General features: G+C 33.0%; 1 protein-coding gene and 1 pseudogene across 1 annotated transcript in view; one reads left to right on the top strand and one right to left on the bottom strand.

Annotated features, from left to right (window-relative positions):
• Nucleotides 1-9,328, top strand: part of LOC125876820 (kirola-like) — a 16,517-nt pseudogene extending 7,189 nt beyond the window's left edge.
• LOC125876796 (oligouridylate-binding protein 1-like) overlaps nt 1-25,772 on the bottom strand; it is a 377,725-nt gene that overhangs the window by 170,389 nt on the left and 181,564 nt on the right. The gene's annotated exons all lie outside the window — the stretch shown is intronic.

Genomic DNA, 25,772 nt, shown 5'->3' with positions numbered 1-25,772 from the left:
TATATATATTCTCAAGTTTTAATAAGTTCAAGTTTCAATTCAAGTTCATATATAATTTCTAAACTTAATTAGTTATATATTCAAGCTAATTAGTTCCAAGTTCAAGTTATAATTTCAAGTTCATATTCCTAATTAAGTTCAATTTATAGTAAATTCAACTTATAGTTAATTATAAGTTCTAATTAAGTTGTAATTCAAATCCCTAAAATCCTAAATTCAAACTAGCTAGCTAGTGTCCCAACTTCAAACGATTTAATTAGTCCTAAAATATCAAATATAATTCAAACTATTAGTCCTAAATTCCAAATTCAAATTAGTCTTAAAATCACAAATTGAAAGTACTCCTAGAATTCAAAAATCAAACTATAGTGCTAAAATCCCAAATTCAAACTATTAGTATTCCTAAAATCTCAATAATAATTCAAACTAGTCCTAAATTCAAAATTCAAACTAATCTTAAAATCACAAATTCAAACTAGCCCTAAAATCCCAAATGGAAATGAAAGTTAATAAACTTCATGGGTATCCAAAAAAGAATAGTGGTAATACTGCTTATGCTAGAAAACCTAGCATGCAAACTTATTACTATCCCAGGCCTACTCCTCAAGATGTTTTAATAGAGGAAAGAGATTGGAATTAAACTAACACTTCTTATAGTGGAAGTGAGATTTATGAATGAAATCTCAATGGGCTAACTGATAGGCAATTGACGATTATGGTTCATAGGATGCTTATGTATCCTACTATCTGCAAAAGTGTAGGTAACACTGACAAGACCATTTGCAAGATGATTATTGCAGGATTTACCGGTCAACTAAGAGGATGGTGGGATAATTATATGCCCTCTGATGCGAGAGCAACAGTAATTAATGCTAAGGCAGTAAATGAAGGAGTTGATAATTTAGGCTTTGCCCTTGTTCAAAACAGAGAAAACACTATGTATATACTTATTTTACTATTCTTGAACATTTTAGTGGTAGATTTACCAATCAATATGAAACCTTTAGATCTCTACTAAATGGTCTTAGATGTAGACATTTAGGTGAGTTTAGATGGTATAAAGACACTTATTTAAGTCGTGTAATGAAATTTCCCGAAAATGGTTTAGAACTCTGAAAAGCCAAATTTATTGATGGCTTACCTTCTTTATTTGCAGAAAGAGTAAAAAAGACTCTTAGAAATCCACAAGGAATTATTCCCTATAGTGATTTTACTTATGGAAAGCTTATTGGGGCTTGTACGCAAGAAGACATAAATTTGTGCAATGAGTTAAAAGTTTCAAGACAACTTAAGATGGATAAGCTTAGAGAAAAGTCTCAATTAAGAGATTTTTGTACTCAATTTGGTTTACCAAATGCTTCAAAAAGCACCAACCGAGAAACTTCTAAATCAGAATCTCATAGATCTCATCATAAGAAAAGAAGATCTAGAAGAAGGACTAGAGAAGAAAGAGATGAGCGTAGAGCTCATCGTAAATCTTATAGATTTACTAGGAATAGGTCTAGGCAAAATCTTGATAAGATTAAGTGTTATAAATGTGAAAAATTTGGACATATAGCTCCAAATTGTAAGCTGGAAAAGCTTAAGACTCTAGAACTTGATGATGATATTCAAGAAAAGATATATAGTTTTATATATACTTCTGGTTCCGAATCAGATTATAATGATTCTGAAACAAGTTATGCAACAGAGGATGAGCAACCTGAGCCTTCTAAGGTTCATCAAGATTCAAATGATGCTTGCAAATGTCATAATGATATTTGTCACTGCGAACATGATGAATTTTACAAGCTGCAATCTCAGTTCGAAGGCATGAATATGTTCACTATCACTGCAGACAATGTGATAGAACTTCTAAAAAAAGTTATCGATAATACTCTTTGTGAAAAGATCATTCAATTGGCTGCTAGTAAAACTAGCTCTTCAACTAGTATTCCTAGTAATAAAAAGGTTAAAGATGAGTTTAATTATTCTAATCCTTACTCCTTGTCTGAAGTTCATAATAGACTCTCTTCTAAATAAATCATGATTATTCGTGATACCTCTTTTGATGATTTATAGGGAAAAATTGAACATTTGAAGGAAGAAATTAAATTTCTTAAATAAAATCATATTATTTATGATCACCGTCTTACTCAGATTGAGTCTGCTAATAGCAAGGGAAAAAATAAGGTTGATGAATCTACTGCTGAAGAAAATACTCTTGCCAACACTTTGAATATTGATCCAAAACAAAATATGTTTTTAGGAATGATGCAAATTGTTACAGCTCGTGAATGGTATATTAAATGTACTATATTAATTGATAATATTTTTTCTATAACTAATATTGCTATGATTGATAGTGGCGCTGATGTGAGTTGCATTCAAGAAGGTTTAGTACCTACTAAATATTTTGAAAAAACAACTCATATGGTTAAATTTGCATCTGATCATGCTTTAGATATAAAATATAAATTATCTAATACACGTATTTGCCAGAATAAAGTTTGTATTCCCCACTTATTTTTCTTGGTAAAAAATCAGTTATATTCTCCCATTATTCTTGGAACTCCGTTTATAAATGCAATTTATCCTTTTACTAATATAAACGTTAAAGGATTTTCTGCTACTTATAAAAATCAAGATATTAGTTATAATTTTATCACTGAACCTATTTCTCAAGATATTAATGCTTTAATTGAAATGAAACAAAAGCATGTCGATTATTTACAACTTGAGATATGTAGTATGAATATATTCGATACTTTGAAATCTACTAAAATACAGGAAAAGATTAAACTCATTTCTGAACAAATGGCCATTGATATTTGTGCTAATCATCCTAGTGCTTTTTGAAATCGAAAAAAGCATATTGTAACTCTTCCATATGAAGATAATTTCTCTGAGGAAAATATTCCTATCAAATCTCGTCCTTGCCAGATGAATACCGAATTGGTCGAATTCTACAAAAAGGAAATTGATAATTTATTGCAAAAGGGTTTAATAAAACGTTCCAAGTCACCCTGGTCTTGTACTGCATTTTATGTTAATAACGCAGCAGAAAAAGAACGAGGTGTTCCCAGGTTAGTAATTAATTATAAACCTTTAAATAGATTTTTAAAATGGATTAGGTATCCTATTCCAAACAAAAGGGATTTATTATCAAGACTATATGATGCTAATATCTTTTCAAAATTCGATTTAAAATCTGGATATTGGCAAATCCAAATATTTAAAGACCATTCTTATAGAACGACATTTAATGTTCCGTTTGGACAATACGAATGGAATGCAATGTCCTTTGGTTTAAAAAATGCTCCCTCGAAATTTCAAAAGATTATGAATGATATTTTTAATCCTTATTTGGATTTCATCATAGTTTATATTGATGATATTTTGGTATACTCAAAGACTCTTGAAATGCATATTAAGCATCTAGACATTTTTAAGAAAATAGTTATTCAAAATGGTTTGGTCATATCTAAACCTAAAATGAGTCTTTTCAAACAGAAGTTAGATTTTTGGGTCATTTGATTTGTCAAGGAAAAATGACTCATATTCAGCGATCTATTGAATTCGCATCAAAATTTCCCGATAGTATTACAGATAGGACGCAATTGCAGCGATTTCTGGGAAGTTTAAATTACATTTCTCCTTTCTACAAAAATTTGTCTTGAGATTTAGCTCCGTTATACGATAGGCTAAAATAAGATCATAAGAAGCCTTGGACTAATAGTCTCACAGATCTTGTAAAGACTGTTAAAGAAAGAGTTAAATCTTTGCCTTGTTTAACCCTTGCTAATCCTGCTTTGCCAAAGATCGTTGAGACAGATGCGTCCAATATGGGTTATGGTAGAATATTAAAACAGATTAACCCGCATGATAAAAATGAATACCTTATTCGGTTTCATTCAGGAAAATGGAGCGATGCTCAGAAAAAATATGCAACGGTAGCTCATGAAATGTTAACTATCGTTAAATGTGTTTTAAAATTTCAGGATGATCTTTACAATCAGAAATTTGTGATAAAAACAGATGCTCAATCAGTCAAATATATATTTGATAAAGATTTTAAGCATGATGCATCCAAATTAATATTTGCTAGGTGGCAGGCACAATTAGCCCCTTTTGATTTTGAAATTCATTATAAAAAGGGAAGTGATAATTCCCTCCCAGACTTCTTATCTAGAGAATATCTTTCTTCTTAAAAAAATGGGTTTTCTCAACTTCTTTAATTCTTTATTCATATTACTTTGGTTACAATTTTGAAGGCAACTAGTTCCTCTTAATAGATATTTACAAGAACGTATTTTATGGAGAATTATAGACGGAATGGTGATGAATATCGTCGCCAATTACATGATTGAACAAGAGTTATATGAAAGATTTTATTGTTCTGAAGTTTATGACCTTTTAGATGATTAAAACTAAATGCTATGTTTGCAGGATGGATCCTCCTTGGGTAACCAAGGCTAGAGGAAGGGACAATTATACTCGCGGAAGGGGAAGATCATCCTCCTCAAAAATATTAGGATCGTCATATGGATCCTCATCCAGCTCTCCAATTATACAAAGGGGAGGAATGAGCTTGGTAAAACTAACAAGCTCTTCAAAATAAGCTACTTCTTCGATACATCTGGATGATATTCCAGAAAATAATCTATTATACGCCCAACTGAGAGCATATTTATCTCAAAAGCAAAGTAATACTTTTGCATCGGTGGCGAAAGAAGAGGTTGATGATATTAGATCCTATGAAAGGGTAGTAAAGAAAGAAATGATATTTCTTATTGAAAACTCTGAGATATAGAGAAAAGAAGAACCGTGGAAGATATTCCAGCGATATTTACTTAACGGATTATACTTCCCAAGAGAGTCATACAAAACTCGCTCGTATTACGAGATCATTTTAACGAATACATGTAGTGTTGAATTTTAGCACTTCTCAGGTTATAACACCAGCGAGAATGTTTATAACTTCTCCAAAATGATCATAAAACATATTATATCAATTGAAGATTGGGGTATATCCTCGATGAAATAAAGGTAGATCAGCCTCAATAAAATCCCTACCAATTTCACTTATTGAGATTATATTAACGCTTTCAGCAAAGTTCTTTATTATAACAATGAAAGGCATAAATATACATGGTTTATCAAGGTGTGTGCAAAGATATTTGTTGACTCAATTCCTAACTAGTTCTTGAACTGGTGGTCATACCACGGACCAACTGTAAAGATTTTACCTGATCCCTTTTTAAAGTTATACAAAAACTGGGTTAAGGTTTCACCAGACCTTAATGATTTATACCACTCAGATCATGTTTGTTATATAGAACAAATTGAACAAATTTATTTCTTCATAGAATTCTCGATTCCATGGATCCATAAATGGACCCCGAAAGTAGGTTTTAATGAAAATTCCATGCTTATATCGGATTTATTATAATAATTTCTAGGATAAATTAATGAAGAAGTATCCCATGACTAAATCATTATATGGCCAAGAATTATTGGACTCTATTTCTCAAAGAATCCAAGATTATGATATTATTCCCCACAAATGAATAATTGCTGACAACTCTATCAAACATATTGCCAGAAGAATTTCCATTCAAGATGGAAATAAAGAAGAAATGATAAAGGAGTATTTGGATGAAATTAGGAGGAATCTACTCCTCAATATCACTCACTATGAAAAATCAGACACTTCGATGAGAAGTGAAACAAGTGATGATATCGCAGATGATGCTCAAGAGGCCCAGCCTTGTGAATCGGCTAAACCAATGACAGCAGATATGCTGTCTAAAGCAGAAGGTTTACTTAGGGAATTGAAAAAGAAAGACAAGATGACCACTATTGATTAACAGTAGATACACTGTTAAACCACAGTAGAAAAACTGTTACTGTACATTTGGGACCCATTGATAAGGGACCCATGGTCAATGTAAATCACTGTAGATCACTGTAGATAAATCCTTTTTTCTTCTATAAATAAGGTCTTTTGTAGTTGGAAGGAGGGCGTCGAAAAAAAACACTCTCTTCATTAAAGTTTTTTTTTAAGTTGTTTGTTTCTCTTAGTTTGTAAAGCTCTCGGTTTGCCGGAGGTTCGCCGGAAGTAAATAAAGTTGTTGATATTTCTTATGGCCCTGTTGGCTATTGTTACAAGGTAATTTAATTCTCTTCTTTTAATTTTAAATCTTTTTATATCTCTGATCTGGAAGTTGTGACTATGTCCGGCTAAAAATTTATATCTATACCGGATAACTAACTTCTCTTTTATATATGCCATGAACGGATCTATGCTTTATTTAAATATAGAAGAATTTTAGTATGGCTTCTCGACTTGGTTCTGAGAATGAGGTACCGTCAGATCTAGTACTACTTTTATTGGCTTTGTCTTTATGACTCCGTCTGATGAGCCGTGGTTTTTAGCCCGAAATTGAGTTTGATAAGTAGGGCGCTTGATACCCGGTTAGAACTATCAGACACATGGGCTCAATAAAAGTATGTATTAGCTTCTTGACAGGCCCTTTGCTTGGGTAAAATAATTAAACCATGCAGTCTGAGAAACTATGTTAAAATTCTTGTGTATTTCGATTCTTATATAGTTGGACTACCTCTAAGGATATTGACTTGCTTGATCTATGACTGGGCGGACCACCGCTAGGTCAGTGATTCTGTATCGTTGGTAATAATAATAACAATAATAAGAAGAATAATAATAGTAATAATAACAACAACAACAATGCTAATGCTAAAATAAAAAACTAAAAATAGTCGAATTAAATTAATATTAAATGGCATCATATTTATCACGAAAAAGTAAAACATCAAGATTTTCAAAGTTCTTAATATGCTTGGTAGAACCTTGCTAAAGCTTTTGTTTTGGTTCAAAACATTTGATTTTATGAGTAGACGTCTAAAATAATTTATTAAGAACAATTTATTTTCTACTGTTAAAACTAAAACAATGTATATTTGAAAAAATAGGATTTCAATATCATATTATTCAGTATAATTAAAAAATTACAAAATTATTCAGTACAATTATAAATTTATATAAAATTAAACTTTCGATTATACTATAAGAAATCAAATACTTGGTTTGATTCGATGAGTTAATCAGATTTTTTTTATAACATTGACACTCACAACTATAGTACTTTATGATAATATATTCAAAATCTTAGTTGGTTAATTTCTTTCATTTGTGCTTTCATTTTTTTAGTTTATTTCAATTTTCACACGGATGAAAAAGGTTAATAGAATCCATGAAATATTTCACATCTTTGCAAAGTCTAAGTTGATATTATCTCTATATAATTGCTCTACGTACTTGGAATCACTACTAATTATGTATGTTTTTTTAGACAAAAGCAAATCAATCGACTTAGTCTGTATTGTTTACCCACCACAAAATCGATAGGCACGCACAAAAATAAGCATCAAGGTTTGAGAAATTATTTTTTCTATACTCTTTATCGATGAAAGTGTATAAAATAAAAAATAAAATATCTTAAGCCAACAAATATTTGTGATGTAGTGGTAGAATACTACCCACTCACGGTACTTATAATCTAGATTGTATTTTTCAAATGATGCATTTTATAATTGTGTAATTTAGAAAAATTGATGAATTGAATATTTTTATTTTTACAAAATCGACCGATAAATGTATTGTTAAGGGACTATTTTAGACCTACTTCAATAGTTCAGGGACCATTTATGAAATTCTCTAATTATGAACAATCATAGCCAAAGAAAATTTTGTATATAGCTATGAATTTTTCGTAGCAAATAGTTGAATTATTCAACTACAAATTCTAAGTTGTCGCTATTTAACACCTTACATATTTTGTGACATTTTTTTGTTGTCACTAAATCATAGGTTGATTAGAGACAATAAAATTATTGTCACCAATTGTTCATATTATTAGTGACGAAAATAAATGTCACAATTAGATTTAAATTTTTATAGCTAAAACTTATAATATTTAACTACAAACTCTTATTTGTCGCTATTGTAACAACATATATTTTGAGACGAAATTATTTTGTGTCCAAAAAAAAATTAATTTTAAGACAAAAATAATTTGTTACGAATTAGATACATCATTTGTGACGAAATAATGTGTCACTGGTAACTTTAAATTCGTGACTGACAGTACTCAATAAATGACACCAATTCATTTTTTGGTGGAAAATTTTAGTGGACAAAATTTTGCCACAAACTTTTATGTTTCGTTACTAAAAGTATATGTCTCAGATATTTAAGCACGAAAAGTAATTTTTGTCACTAAAAGTAAATAATTAGTGACGAATTTTATGTCGTAACTAATAATTTCGTAGCTATATATCCTATTTGTTATAGTGACACTTTAAAAGTAATATACTACAAATACTAGAATTTTGCTTTAACTCTATACTTTCCTACCGATTGTGGTGTACGTTTTCATATTAAGGGTGTGTTTGGTATGAAGGAAAACATTTTTCGGAAAATGTTTTCCAATTTTCTCATGTTTGGTTGGGTTAAATGTTTTGGAAAATGTTTTCCAAATCAACTCATTTTCCTCAAATTTAAGGAAAATGACTTCTCTTCAAAATTTAAGGAAAACATTTTCTAAAACTTTCTTCCAACTTCAAATTACAATTACTTTTTTATTGAAAAAATCAATTTATTTTGTCCCTATCCTCAAACCAGCCCCCCAACCAAACCCCCCCAAAAAATAATAATTTAAGTTTGTTTTTAAAAAATATTTTCAATTTTCAAACATTATTTTCTACCCTAGTAAAAATAAAAGATATTTCTCAAAAAAAAAATCATTCATAAATCAAACACTAAAAATCTTTTCCAGAAAATATTTTCTACTCACCAACCAAACATGAGAAAATAAGTCAAAAATCAACTTGTTTTCCAGGAAAACATTTTCCATGGAAAACATTTTCCTTCATACCAAACACACCCTAAATGACAACTCTATTTGTTTATTCATTTCCTACAGAAGGGAAAGAGAGGGTTTCGAAGCAGATAATTGAATCTATTGATGAAGAAAAAAGTCGATCACAATCAAAGAATCTAAAGGAGATATGCTGCATGAATATGATCTCTACAAGATAACTCTTCATATGGATGCAAAAGACGATAGGGATTTGGTGTGTTGGACAATAGAATATGAAAGGCCAAATGAAAATACGTCTGAACTAATATGTTTGATGGAGTTTCTTGTTGGTCTCACCAAAGCTATTGATGATCACCATGTCAACATGAATTGATCTGTGTGCGCTTCAAATATCTCATGCTTTGTTTGTTGTTTGAAGCTATCTTATGTCTTTTGTGTTTGCCCATATACTCCCTCCGTCCCATTTTATGTGGCAACATTTCCTTTTTGGTCAGTCCCAAAAAGAATGTCACATTTCCTTATATGGAAAGTATTTAAAGGTACAATTCCTTTTTTACCCTTGTTGGTCCCACTTAATCTTAAAATAATACTCCAATACATTTATGAGGAGAGAGAAAAGTAAGTCTACTTTTTAAAGGGCAATTTGGTAAACATTTCAAAGTCTTCATTTATTTCTTAAATTTTGTGCCCGGTCAAATGTTGCCACATAAAATGGGACGGAGGGAGTAATAAATATGTTCTACTTTAACTTTCGTGTAATAAAATATCAGATGTCTCTTGTGTTTGTCCATATAATAAATACGTTCTACGTTAACTTTCGTGTAATAAAACATTAGTATGGGTGATGTCTCTTGTGTTCTCCCATATAAGAAATATATAATAAATACGTTCTACGTTAACTTTTGTCATTTTGTGTAATAAAATATTAGTATATGATTGATGTCTCGTGTTTGCTCATATAAGAAATAAAAATATGCACTTCATAGCTCCTAAAATAGTATATTAACAATCTATTTTCTATAATATACAAGTAGATCGACACCTTTTTTTTAAAAAAATAATATAAAATATAATCCACGCTTACTATTATAGAAAAATTTAAAACATGAGTTTTTTTTTTGGAATGTATCCAACATAACATTTTAAAAATAATAATATGAGCACCAGATGATTACTGAGCAACTTATTATACATTTAGTTTATAAATTATTTTTAATTAATTTTATTGGGGTAAAAGAAGGTGAAAGAAAAAAATCATAAAAAATAAGTCTATAAGAAGGGTGAATGGAGAACTTAGAATGCATCAAAATAAATTCTTAAAATATATCAAAATGATGACTTTTAGATTTGGAGTTGAACCATTGATCGTAGAGTTTGACACGGCTAATCAACTAAGTTGCATGCAACTTTATGTCAAGGAGTGTACCCAATAAACTATTATCTCCTTTTTGCCTTTAATTATGTATAAAATAAATCAAACACCTTCATAAGCATTTTAAGAATTTACGAAATACATGATAAATAAGTTTAAAAGAGCTTACAAGTCAATTTGATCAACTTATATATTAAACTTACTCTGATCACTAAATGTGGTATCTTATTTAATCAATTGTATTAACTGAATTGGCTCATTTGGTCTGATATTTTTTCATGTTTCATCTGATTATATAACAATATTGTTTATATTTTTCTTAATTAGCTTTAAAATATTTGCAAGATTCCCCTTCTGGTTTGCTTTTGCAATACTAACATTCTTTGTATAATAAAGAAAAAAGAATAAAAATTTCCTTTGCTTATGGAAAAATATTTAATATTATTATATGTTATACTATCGATCCATATATGCTTTAATGTTATAAGAACTGCTCAAATTTATCCTTTCTCTGTTAACCTCATTCATTTATAAAATCAAAATGGCATGCCAACTTCACATAAACCCTTCTTCACTACTATCCAAAGTCATTACATCTTTACTCGATCAGCGTTTCTTCTTGCAGATCCTCTCTACAACTTTTTTTTGCTTATGCTTTAATACATCGTAGCACTTGCCAAGAATATCAAAGAGTTTAAAAATGTCATATCAACTTATATTAAGAAAGAACATATTATAATTATGATTGAGAATATGAAATATTAGCTCTCCTAATGGGATTAAGAATGGCAGATAGACACATGTTAACACCACTTCAAATAGAAACAGACTCATCAGACATCCTTGTGCTGATTTACGAAGGGAACGATTCTTTTTCTAACATAATCCTTGAATGCAGGGCATTATTGCTCCAGAGGCTGGGAACCCACAGATCACCCTCAGACGCAGGGAGCAGAACCAGGTGGCTGATAGATTAGCTAAAGAAGCGGTTAAGCTAAAGGAAATCATAGATTTTGTGGAATGGTCAGCCCCACCCATGTTCATCATGAAGAATATCGATGTGGACAAGGAGGGAGTAACCTTTATTAGGCATGACATGCCATCTTCATCACCGAATAGTTTAACTCTAGTTGATAATGTAGTAAGTATTCCTGTATTTTGTAATATGGAGCGGGCAGCTACTTCTTTGTTCAGCACGAATACTATAGATGCTGGAAAGAAGGGAGCAAATTTTCAGACCTTTGACATGCCTCCTCCATCTTCGGATAGTATAGCCTTAGTAGCTAATTTACCTAGTATTCAAGTCGATTGTAATGCTTCTAGCCACCTGGATTGTATGGATGTATATTATATATAAATAAATTAACTCCTTTTCAACCAAAAAAAAAAAGTTATGGATGTTGCTTATTAGTTAAATACAGGAACACACAATGACAATTATTTGAGGTAACATTGTTACGATCTAATCCATCGGGCTGTGTGGACACCTACTCTAACACATGGATAGGAGAATCCTTATCACCCAACTTAAATCATGCCATGCAGAAATAAATCAAAATTAAACTAAACAACCTATTTTTATATATTGAAATATTTACAATTTGTCAAATAAAAATACCTTTGAAAAGAAAATACATTGATCCCTCTCACAAGGAACTAGTCTAAACAGGTACAAGAACTTCTAAAGAGTACAATTTATGAAAGAAATAAAACACAACTACCACCATAAGGAAAGAAGAGTAGAAGCTCACAGAGATCATCTTTGTTTTCACCTATGAAACATCACTGAATCCTACAATCAGACTATGCCAAGTGGCATAGCAATAGTATAGGTACACACAACATGTACATGTAGGTATCATCCACCGGCCCAAATTCACCACATAATGTCATGTAATTAAGCAGAAGAAATATGCAACTTGAAGATAAATTAGGACCCGAACCATTCAATCATCGCTCTTGCCACAAGCAGTATTTCTTGGAATTCATACGTTCTATCTCATGTCACTCCCCTTCCTTCCACTGTCAACTTCACTATCTAGGTCATTCCACATTCATATCAAATCATAACTTAACCCTTTTGTCACATAGAGATTCTTCAAATATCAGACTGCTACTAACTCTGTTAACCAACCTACTACTCTCCCTCAAGTTCTCGTTCCAACACCTTGGCCCTTGAACCATTTTTGTAAACCACATGTAAGACTCTTACTAAACCACTATGACTCAAATCCCCCTTATCAGTATATGTTCTAAACACCAAACAATTATAACTAATCCCAACATTTAAACTATGCACCAGACTCTCGGTCATCAGCCTGGCCTAGTAACTATAACTGAGCAAAATAGATAACATATAATTATAATCACAAGTATAGCATACCCAGACTCTCATTCGTCACCCTGAACTGAGATGCACAATAAATATGAACAACCTCAGCATAACAAGTCATACTTGATTCATCACACCTTTTAAGTAACATGGATCATCAAAGATCCCTAAAATATCATTCATAGTGTTTAACATGCAAACCTGGTCTACAAAAGAACCATCCCAACATTTAAACACAAGTCCGACCACCCATGGACCAACATGTAACCATCCAATTACAAGGAAGTAAACTCAGCTCTCTCATATTACCCACACATAAATTGTTAGTGTACCAGTGTGATACTTGAGTCAATCATTGTTAGTATACCGGTGTGGTACTCAAGCCAATTATATGATATCTTATATCAGGTATGGTATTCAAGCCAACCATTAAAAAACCTGTACTAAAGTGGTACACGAGTAAATCACCAATCACAAACAACATGCACAATCACAAGGACCAATTACATTTGAAGCCACAAGTATATTAAACAATTTCATTACATGAGATTATCAACAGGATGTCATTTCACATTTACCCCTTATGTTTTCCCAACATGCATTGTACAAGTAAACTATAAAATAGTTATCATGCACACATTACGTAACTTGGAAGACAAACAACCATCACCCAAAGAATTCTTTCTAGATAATTTCGGATCATATTCCAATCACCCACAATTATCTTTCCTAGAATAACACCCAACAAACATCATAAATTCAACAATAACTAGTTATATCTACCATTAACCTAACCACAATGTAACAACTCGGAAAACTAGTAAGTGAAACTAAAGCCTAACGAGTTTGGTTTTGAGTTTGTTATGGGGTTTTGAGTTGTTAATTGATGTCCAGAGCTTAGGTTGAGGGGTTTAGAGGTTAAACGTCAAGGTACGACTCCCCAAGGACCAACCAAGGGGTCCTTGAGGAGGACCTTAAAGCCTAACTCCCAAGAAACCAAGAAACCAAAAGGCTATCAAATTGAGGAGGACTCATGGATGGAACCTACCTCTCGTAGGTCCATCCACGTCCCGTGGATGGCCTCTGTGGGTCAAGGTCCCAAATGGCAAGTCCCAGCCTTAAACCACGGACCTACAGGATGGGGTGTTAGCCCATCTACGGTTCGTAGGTCATGGGGCGTAAGTCATGTCTGTGTTGATGTCCAAGACATGACCAAGTGAGGGGTGGTTTGGTAAATTTCTTTTAAGTTTAGTTAAGTTAAGGGACAATTATTATTGATTAATTAAAGTATTTTAAGGGTTTTAAAAGTATTAAACACCTTTTCCAATTCATTCTATCAAAACACAAAATAGAATCCTCCCACTCTCTCCAAATATCCTCTCTCTAGAAATGACCATTGGAGGTGAAAGATTCAAGCTTTCAAGCTCAAGATCTCACCATTCTCACTCAATTTTTCGAGGAGTTCTTCCCTAAAAGGTATGGTAGTATTCATCCTTGATAAAGTTTCATTCAAGAAGCCCCATCAAAAGATGATTTGAAGTTTCTAAATTCCCCCAAAAAGCTAGGGTTTTCAATCTATGCATGGGTTCAATTCCAAAACATTTTCAAAGGTTTATATATGATGATTTAAGGTGGAATTGATGAATTAATGATGAATTAATATGGAATTCCCCTATGTATGAACCCATGTTTTCCCCAAAATCCTAAGTTGTGAATTGTGATAGAGAATTGATTGATCATTAATGTATGTTGAATTGCTTATGTTTATATTGAATTAGTATTTGAATCATGTTAATATCCTTATCTAATGTAGTATTCTAGATTTTTGGGTTGAGATTGATTCATAGTCTTGAAGGGTAATTTCATAAAGGATTATATATGGTTATGATGTGAAGAATATGTGTGTGATCTCAATGAAAGTATTATGATTATGTTTAGAATGCAATTGTATTAGTATTGAAAGTTTATTCTCAATTTAACACCAATGAATGATGATGACATATGTGAAAGGTTATTCTCACTCACTCACACACTCATGAATGAAGAATGAATGGAGTTTCTAATTAAGATTATGTTAATGATGATGTGTTGATTGAAAGGTTATTCTCAATTGAACACTAATGAATGATAATGACATGTTGTGAAAGTACTTTCTCACAATATAGGGATTCTTAGTTGAAAGGCTATTGTCAACTTTGAATCTATGAGGTATCCAATGAATAAATGTTGGGTTAAGATGGATGCTCATCCGTGAGTTGAGGTGGAGTATATAGTAACAATCTCTATATCCCATTTTAATGAATGTTGGGGTTGAGGTGGATACTCATCCATGAGTTGAGGTGGGGTATCTAGTAACAATCTGTTATCCCATAATGATGACTAAAGTAATGAATGCTAAGTACTCCATGGGGAATAATGTTAAGCACCGAGATGGATGCTCATTCGGGAGTTGAGGCGGGGTATCTAGTAACAATCTCTTGAGATGGATGCTCATCTGTGATTTGAGGCGGGGTATCTAGTAGCAATCTCCCTATCCAATAACTATGTGCCCACATATGATATTAGCTAATGGATCCACCTAAGCTAAATGTTAACGGTCCTACCTTAGGCAAGTAAGAATTTCTTATATGGTGAGGGTGACACCGAGATTCCATGAATTGCTCACATGGTCTATGTTGGTTAAGGCTTATTCCCACAAAGAATGTTAATGAACTATGACTTCTCAAGAATGCACTACTTAGTATGAGTGGTAGTATGGGATGCCATCTATACATTGCACAAGTAGACTTTGAGAGTAGTCATGGTGTGTCCTTTATGTTATAATGTTAAATGAAACGAATGTGCTCTTAATGAAGCTAATGAAGAATGTTGACTTATATGCTTAATGTGATGATGCATGCTTTACTTGGATTGTATTATGAGTTACTTCCTTGTTATTACTTATGAAATGTTTATGTTCCTTATGTATGAGTGTTGTCCAATGATGAAAAGGAAGAATGGTAAGTTCACTTTTGGTGGTCTTAATGTGGTACTTGGTGTGGATAGTTGTATGGGACACTATTCATACATTGCTCAAAGTATAGCTTGGGGTTACTTATGGCGAAGGCTCTAATATGATGAAATGGCTTATATGCTGATTATGTTCTAATGTGATGAAATGACTTATATGATGCTTGTACTTTTTATCTTATGCCTTTTTGCTAAAGTTGATGATATTTTATCAAAATTGACATTTGCATAGTTTTCAACCAAAATGTCTGTGTTTAGCATGGTTTTTGCATGACTATCATACTTAATACTTAATTGTGCTAACTCATATTCTTCTATTTTCTACAAAGTGTAAAGATTGGCACTCAATTTGATTCCCCTCGTGGCTAAAGGCTTGGATTGAGTTCTTCCAAGACTAGTGGTATGTCCTCATGGATTCGAGGACACGTACTTTTGATGTTTCATGTTTTTTACTGTAATAGATTATTTTAGACTTTCTATTATAAAGGGTTGTGACCCTACTTTTGTTTCGAAGATTATTTTTTGATGGCCATGTGAGACTAGTAAACTTTCGTTGTTTTAAATGAAGTTTTTTTATTGTATGGATTTAAAGAAAGGTTTTAATTCTGCACTATTTCAATTATCTTATGTTCTGAATGCTATGAGACTTGTATGAGGCTTTTTGGAGTCTTGTACGTCGTGTCACGTCCAGGGTGTAAGCTCGAGTCGTGACAAATATGGTATCAAAGCACAAGGTTTTGGGAATGGCTTTTAGGATTGATGTCTCACAAGCCACGTCTAGTAGAGTCTTGTTCATGGGTGTGAGTCGCGACATATTTATGAATGAGAGACTATAGGACGTGAGGAAGCTACACTTCTTTCATAATTCTTGAAGTCGTGTCATAGAGTTTAGCTCTATAAGTGTCCTTTTCATAACCCTTTTCTTGTGTTTATAGGATATGAATACAAGAAGGGACAACACAAGAAGGATGTAGGAAAAGATTGTGAATGAGGGATTTCCTCCCTAAGGTCCTCAAGGTGACCAAGTTCCTCAAGGTAATAAGTTCTGGTTGATGCTCCGGCCATGACCAATGAAGAAGTTAGGTTGGCTCTTTTGATGATGGCTCAAATCATAACTACTCAAGCCCAAGCTATGACGGCCCAAGCTACTAGGGGTGTTGAGACTCATGTGAACCCCATTGTGAGCACTATGGCTTCTAGGTTAAGAGACTTTGTGAGGATGAACCCTCAGATGTTTCTTGGTTCCAAGGTGGGAAAGGATCCCTAAGAGTTTTTGGATGAGGTGTATAAGATAGTGAACGCTATGAGAGTGACTTCTATAGAAAAAGCAGAACTAGCCGCTTATCAATTGAAGGACATTGCCCAAGTGTGGTGCACTCAATGGAAGAGTAATAGGTTGGTAGGAGCGGGGCCTATAGATTGGGAAGTGTTCAAGGAAGCATTCCTTAGTAGGTTCTTCTTCTATGAGAAGAGAGAGGTTAAGATGGAAGATTTTATCAACCTTAGGCAAGGTAACATGAGTGTGCAAGAATACTCCTCGAAATTTACCTAATTGTCTTAAGTATGCTCCATCTTTGGTGTCTAACCCAAGGGATGAGATGAGTCGATTTGTACCGGGAATTTTCGACCTAGTTGAGGAAGAGTGTTGTACAACAATGCTCCATAATGAGATGAATATTTCTAGGCTCATGGTATATGCCCAATCTATTGAGGAGTCCAAACTTAAGAGAAAAAATAGAGAGTCGAAGAGAACTAGGTCTGATAAGCAAGGTCAACCAAGGTCCAAAAAGAGGTCCTACAACCAAGATTCCCCAATGATCAACAAGGATAGGGTGTGTAACTCTAATTCTCAAGGAGAAAATGGAGGTGGCTCTTCTTTTGAAAGATCTATATGTGCCAAGTGTGGGAAGCAACATTTGGGTAAGTGCCTTGTCGGCACCGATGGTTGTTTTGGGTATGAAAAGAAGGGTCATAAGATGAGAGATTGTCCAACGCTCTCGAAAAAAAGGAAGAGAGGCCAAACAAGCTTCTAATGATGGTACGGTTCATATCCCTCCAAATTATGGTCGTTTCTATGCACTTCGATCTAAAGAGGGTAAATGAACTCTTCCAGATGAAGGCACCGGTATGTTGATAATTCGTTATAGTTGTGAATGTCTTGTTAAGGTCCCTATGTTATTTTTCATGTTAGCCTTGATATGGGTTTACTCCTAAGGGGGAGATGGTATGTTGAATAGTAAGGTTGTTGAGAGTTCCGATATCCTTATCACTTTCTTCTATTCCTATTCAAGATTGAGACCAAGAGTTCCTTGTAGCTTGTTTCATGTTTTGGAGTCATGTGTGATTATGTGTTTCCATGGTCTCCTTATGCTATGCATTTTCTTGATGAATTTATGTTTAAATGAGAAAATGAGTTTTATTAATGATGTTCCTCATGTTGATGTGCATTTAGTATGACTTGCCTATATGCTTCATGAGGTGAATTGTTGAACATGCCTAAATGTGCTTTTAAGAGTAATTGCATAAGGTGCTTAATGATGTTATGATTAGCATGATTTGAGTTGGAGAAGGTAATTCCTCCAATGAAATGAGAATTGTTGAAGTTTTGATGCATAATGAGTTTGTAGATGTAGTTCCTACTTCCTTGTGTTAGATTGAGTATGTTTGAGATGGAGTTGATGTTTCCTCCTAATTTTTTTCATTGTTTATGATGTTGCATGCATGATGCGCTGGTTGTCATGAGTCTTTATTTCCCTTAAGTGTTTAAAGAGTCATTCGAGGACGAATGTTCCTAAGAAGGAGATAATATAACGACCCGAAAAACTAGTAAGTGAAACTAGAGCCTAATGAGCTTGGTTTTGAGTTTGTTATGGGGTTTTGAGTTGTTAATTGATGTCCCGAGCTTAGGTTGAGGGGTTTAGGGATTAAACGTCAAGGTACGACTCCTCAAGGACCAACCAAGGGGTCCTTGAGGAAGACCTTAAAGCCTAACCCCAAAGACTCCAAGAAACCAAAAAGCTGTCAAATTGAGGAGGACTCACGGATGGGACCTATGCCCCGTAGGTCTATCCATGCCCCGTGGATGGCTTCCGTGGGTCAAGGTCCCAAATGGAAAGTTCCAGCCCCAAACCACGGACTTGTAGGACGGGGCGTGAGCCCACCTACGGTCCATAGGTCAAGCTCAAGATCTCACCATTCTCACTCAATTTTTCGTGGAGTTCTTCCCTAAAAGGTATGGTAGTCTTAATGCTTGATAAATTTCATTCAAGGAGCCCTATCAAAATATGATTTCAAGTTTCTAAATTCCCCCAAAAAGCTAGGGTTTTCAATATATGCATGGGTTCAATTCCAAAACATTTTCAAAGGTTTATATATGATGATTTAAGGTGGAACTGATGAATTAATGATAAATTAAGATGGAATTCCCCTATGAACCCATGTTTTCCCCAAAATCTTAAGTTGTGAATTGTGATTGGGAATTGATTGATCATGAAGTTTGTTGAATTGCTTATGTTTATATTGAATTAGTATTTGAATCATGTTAATTTCCTTATCTAATGTAGTATTCTATATTTTTGGGTTGAGATTGATTCATAGCCTTGAAGGACAGTTTCAAGAAGGATTATGTATGATTATGATGTGAAGAATATGTGTGTGATCTCAATGAAAGTATTATGATTATGTTTAGAATGCAATTGTATTAGTATTGAAAGTTTATTCTTAATTTAACACATATGAATGATGATGACATATGTGAGAGGTTATTCTCGCATACTCACACACTTATGAATGAAGAATGAATGAAGTTTCTAAGATTATGTTAATGATGATGTGTTGATTGAAAGGCTATTCTCAATTGTACACTAATGAACGATAATGACGTGTTGTGAAAGGACTTTCTCACAATATGGGGATTCTTAGTTGAAAGACTATTCTCATCTTTGAATCTATGAGATATCCAATGAATGAATGTTGGGTTGAGATGGATGTTCACCCGTGAGTTGAGGCGGAGTATCTAGTAACAATCTCTATATCCCATTTTAATGAATGTTGGGTTTGAGGTGGATACTCATCCATGAGTTGAGGCGGGGCATCTAGTAACAATCTCTTATTCCATAATGATGTCTAAAGTAATGAATGTTCAGTACTCTGTGGGGAATAATGCTAAGCACCGAGTGGATATGAATTGAGATGGATGCTCATCCGCGAGTTGAGGCGGGGTATCTAGTAACAATCCCTTGAGATGGATGCTCTTCCGTGAGTTGAGGCGGGGTATCTAGTATCAATCTCCATATCCCATAACTGTGTGCCTATATAGGATATTAGCTAGTGGATCAACCTAAGCTAAATGTTAACGGTCCTACCTTAGGCAAGTAGGAATCTGTTATCCGGTGAGGGTAACATCGGGATTCCATTAATTGCTCACATGGTCTATGTCGGTTAAAGCTTACCCCCACAAAGAATGTTAATGAACTATGGCTTCTCAAGAGTGCACTACTTAGTATGTGTGGTAGTATGAGATGCCATCTATGCATTGCACAAGTAGGCTTTGAGAGTAGTCATGGTGTGTACCTTTATGTTATAATGTTAAATGAAACGAATGTGCTCTTAATGAAGCTAATGAAGAATGTTGACTTATATGCTTAATGTGATGATGCATGCTTTAATTGGATTGTATTTTGAGTTACTTCCTTGTTATGACTTATGAAATGCTTATGTTCTTTATGTATGAGTATTGTCCAATGATGAAAAGGAAGAATGGTAAGTTCACTTCTGGTGGACTTAATGTGGTACTTGGTGTGGATGGTGGTATGGGACATTATTCATACATTGCACAAAGTATAGCTTGGGGTTACTTAAGGTGAAGGCTCTAATATGATGAAATGGATTATATGTTGATTATGTTCTAATGTGATGAAATGACTTATATGATGTTTGTACTTGTATCTTATGCCTTTTTGCTAAAGTTGATGATATTTTCTCAAAATTGGCATATGCATGATTTTCAACCAAAATGTCTGTTTTAAACATGGTTTTTGCATGGTTATCATACTCAGTACTTAATTGTGTTAACCCATATTCTTCTATTTTCTACAAAATGTAGGGATTGGCACTCAATTTGATTCCCCTCATGGCTAAAGGCTTAGATTGAGTTCTTCCGAGACTAGTGGTATGTCCTCATGGATTCGAGGATAAGTAGTTTTGATGTTTCATGTCTTTTATTGTAATAGACTATTTTAGACTTTCTATTGTAAAGGGTCGTGACCCTACTTTTGTTTCGAATATTGTTTTTAGATGGCCATTGAGACTAGACTTTCACTGTTTTAAATGAAGTTTTTTTATTTTATGGATTTAAAGAAAAGTTTTAATTCCGCACTATTTCGATTATCTTATGTTATGAATGATATGAGGCTTTTCGGAGTCTTGTACGATGTTTGACGTCCAGGGTGTAGACTCGGGTCGTGACACACAACTAGCCACATTTTCAATCATTCGAACTCTGTTTCTAAAGGCATATACATGCAATTTCCTTTATCCATAAGGTATAATATAATGTAAGTAAAGACAAGTCTAACTATTCAGTTAAAAATTCCTTGCCTACCTGGGCACCAAACAATTATTGCAGAAGTCTGATCATGAACCTTTGACCCTTTTTGTGAAACTTTTAGCTTGTTCTCGGTCTAAAATAATAATATAGTACAAAATCAATCACAATTGACCTAATTATTTATGGTTTACATCTTAATTCCAAATTCTAAACCAATCTCAAGATTCTTCACTCAAACAAGGGTTATTCCACCACTAATTTGCCTAAAGTTACCAATTTCTTGATCACATTAATGAATTACGGTAAATAAATCAAGAACAAATGTGTTTATAACAACCTAAGGTCTTACACCGTAAAATTATCATAAACCTAAATTTTTTCAGCCTTAAGAACAACCCAAACCCTCTCTTAGGTCTATAATTACAACATCTAAGGCCAAGAAATTAAAATAGCAAGGTAGAGGGATCGAATTGCTTGCCTTTTCGAAGATTTCTGTTGAAAAACTATCAAAATTCACCCTAGATATCCCTTTCTCATCTACAAAATGTTCTTGGGTGATTATGTGTGGTTTTGGGGAGTTTTATATTTACTATGACTAACGTCATGTCATGACCCAAAAGTGGACGTGATGGAACTTGTTTCTTTCTACCAATACAAGTCTGCATGAACCCAACGAAAACAAAATAAAAGCGGAAAATAGTAAAAATAAGGACAAGATAAAGCGAAAAACTTACACTCTGTTTGGATCATTGTTACCCATTGTTTCATAATGTATTGTATTGTACTGTACTTTAAGGTAGATACAATGTTTGGCTAGACTGTATTGTTTGTTGTTGTTTAATAATATTTTAATTGTTTGGTTTGATTGTATCGTATTGTATTGTAATTTATAAATTTACTAAAATATCCTTAATTATTCTAGGGTAGGAGGTTTGACTAGAATTAAATAATATAAGATAAAGGGTAAAATAGTATTTTGAAATATTATGTAAAGATATAATTGGAAAAAGAAATTAAGTAACAATGAGAACACACCAAATCGGTTGTTCCATAAAATAGGGGTTTTCATTGTTACGTAACAACGAAATTTAACAATACAATCCAATACATTTTAAGTAACAATCAAAACAAACATTGTAGGTATTGTAACGATACAATACAATACAATACAATGGGTAACAATGATCCAAACAAAGTGTTAGTCTTCTATTAAAACCCCTAAAATTTGATTGTCACGTGTACAAGACACTACAAAAAGTGGGTCCGTTGAATGACAAACAGCTACCTCTTCAAGTCCTTGACGAGCCTCGAGATCAATTGAAGGAGGAAGAGATCACATAGGTCCGGGCTCAGCACCTACACAAGTATTGAAGCAAAGGTGATTACCAACAACACGGTACCCATGATAGTCATTTACTATAATATGAATATATTCATAACATTTTCTATTATTTCATTATTATCATAAGCAAGTATTTAAGTATTGATAAATTAATATTTGATCATCATAATACAAGTGCTCTCATTTTCAAATATAAATTCAATATAACTATTATCTTTAACTAACCAAATTTAGGGGTAGTTAGTATCCAACCACTTCAAAATTCAAATGATCTTCAATTTTAATCATACACGTTTCTTTTGGGAAAAAATAACTAAATTTGCTGGTCATTGCGGTAATTTTTCTGGTTTCAAGGCTTCATTTTTAATTGATTTCTTTAACTTAAAACAGTTAGCTACACAATGATACTTTTGCAGGATATTTATGTAATCACCCGGTGGTAAAAATATTTGAGTATATAAATCCTAAATGGCACTTATAACAAGTTTTCTCGAAGTTGGTAATTACTAAATTAGTATATAATGAAAATTAAATAAGGACATCACACTCTTAGATATTTTCATATCTCCCTTTGTGTTGAATGTAATGTTGACTCTTCAATTCAATTAAGATCTTGGATGGATCCTCTAGGCTCTCTGTTATGGCATAATCACCATCACCAACTCTCTAACTGAACATGTGTTGTTCACTAATGAGTATTACCTCTTTACTAATATGGAACTCTAAGATTAATATGAACAAAAAAACATAATTTTGTTGATGCAGTCATGTTTTCTTAACACGCGTCTCTGATATTGAAGATTGCAGTGTTGTGTTTATATGAGTTGTGATATGCAAGCAACCGATAAATTGATCACCCAAGAATCTTGTGTATCATTCTTGCTGTGTTGCTTATAGACAAATATTTTTGTGATGTATATTTTTTATTTTTTTATTTTATTTTCCTCCGAATTGAACTTGTATTTTGCCAATTTTAAGTTTCATTATTTGGAACTTATGAAATGACAATTACTTCAAGAATAAACAGTACTCCTTATACATACAACCTCAATTTGTTGTGCCCGTGCTTGCACAAGCATATTACATCTAGTTATAATAGAAGAACTAGTATTTTAAAACGCATTAGAAGAAATAGCCCATGTATTATGTATGATATTATTTAGTACTATATTTGGTAGGAATTTGAGTATATGTACATCCTACAAGATATTATAGGATGTTTTACTAATACCTTCCATTTAGAGGTATTAGTAATACATAGGATATAATATCATGGGATAAGTCTATGTAAAGACAAAAATATCCCTCAAATCATTTTAATTATTTTATTTATTTTCTTGATTTTATATTTTATATTTGTAATTTATTTAAATAAATTAGCTTACAAATTATTTAGAGAGAGTTGCTTGTTACTAAATAAATCCAATACAAATTTGAAATGTGAGTCATTTAACATTTGCTAATTAAAAAGACAAATATATCACTACATGACGTTTGTAATCTTAAGTGAATGTGTGTGTGTATATATATATATATATATATATATATATATTTGTGTGGTTTTCTAATTATTTGTATTTTGAATAATTTAAAAAATTACATACATATTTAAATTATAACTTGCAATTTTTATGTGTAAATGTAGATGGTTTATTCAATTTTACCATTTGTTGACCCTTTTTTCGATTTTAAAAGTAGATTATTTATCTTTTTAAAATTGAAAATTGACATTTTGTGATGATCAATTTATTAAGATGACAATTATTTATCCTCAAATAATTCAAGTGAAAAAATAGCAAACATGACAACGAAATTGTTCTTCTCATAGCTAGTTAGAAGGCCATTAAAAAATAATATTGTTTGGTTATTAGCTACCTTGACCCAATTAAATGATAGTTCAAAAGGGTATAATTGGAAAGAAGATTTTTAAAGAGTTTTAATCCAAACAAAAGATGAGGTGAAAAACAATGAACCAAACACTTGATAAAAAAACTCTTGTAACGACCTGATTCCGTTGTTAGAGAAAAGCCAACGGAAAAAGAATTGGGGCCAAAAAACTTTTGAGTAGTAACTTGGAAATTTCTTAGCCTAGTCCAGAATTGGACGAAATCGGAGTTAGTGAGTTCTAGGAAGATCTGGTAGCGAATGAGAGACCTAATAATGCATTTGACTACATGAGTAGATAGCTAAGACATTAAGGAACCTGTATGACTTTACAGAATCTAATTCAGGCGAGTAGAACTCCCGAAACTGATCTTAGCGTGAACGAGTAGTTTTTGAGTGTCATGGGTTGAAGGTGTGTTGTGAAATGAGGGTTTTAAACTCTTTATTCGACTCATTGTTTCCATGCAAGCCGCCAGGGCGGGATTATTCCCGCCAGGGCTGTCACCCCCCGAGCCTACACCCTGGGCGAGACTGGCACTCGAGAACCATTTCTGGCCCCAAGTGAACCCTTGACCTGGCTAGACTCTTAGCGGAAAACTTTAAGCATTATTAAAAGGATCAAATGCATTTATAAAACAACTGTCTCAATTTAAACTTAGAACGTTTAAGGATAAAACAGTCAAACTAACCATAGATGGCAACTCAAGTCTTATAGCAAAACATCTGAAAATACAAGACTAATGACTACTCGTGTATGAAGCCTCTAAAACAAAGAGGAATGTCGGGACAAGACCCCCGATCATCCTAACAACTGAAATACTAAAGCAATGTAAAAGGAATCCTCTGAAAAGTAATGAGGCTCACCAACTAACTCTCAGTGCTCAACTGGATCAACGAGGCGCTGGATGTTGATCCTGGTTACCTATGTATACATCATAAAATGATGCAGGCCAAATGACATCATTACATTGAATGTACGAGTATGCGAGGGGAATACTAAACAAGACATAAGCTTGAAATGAATTTGAAAAGGAACACTTACCTTGGCTTTACTCAACTCATGAATAACTCAACTCAAATACAAAGTAAAAACAACAATAAGGGTGTAGTTTATACAAAGCATTTAAAATAATAGGTGATAACTCAATGTATTAAAGAGATACAATTACAACTCAATTTATTCATATAATAAAGTAATATAATATTGTGGAAGTTTCTCTAACCGACAACCATCTCTATGAGCCTAAGTGATGATACAACGTCTCGCCCACGCTGCTAGAACTGTCCTATACTTTGCTGTCATATAGGACGCCTCAACTAAGTGGATCCACTAGTGTATGCTAAAAAGTACTAAGGAATCATCTAAAAAGTATGATCCTTTCTACCCATGATGGCTACAT

This window comes from Solanum stenotomum, chromosome 9, assembly GCF_019186545.1.
Source record: "Solanum stenotomum isolate F172 chromosome 9, ASM1918654v1, whole genome shotgun sequence".
Taxonomy (NCBI): Eukaryota; Viridiplantae; Streptophyta; class Magnoliopsida; order Solanales; family Solanaceae; genus Solanum; species Solanum stenotomum.
The sequence above is the reverse complement of the archived record's forward strand: the minus strand, read 5'-3'. Positions and strand labels throughout refer to the sequence as shown.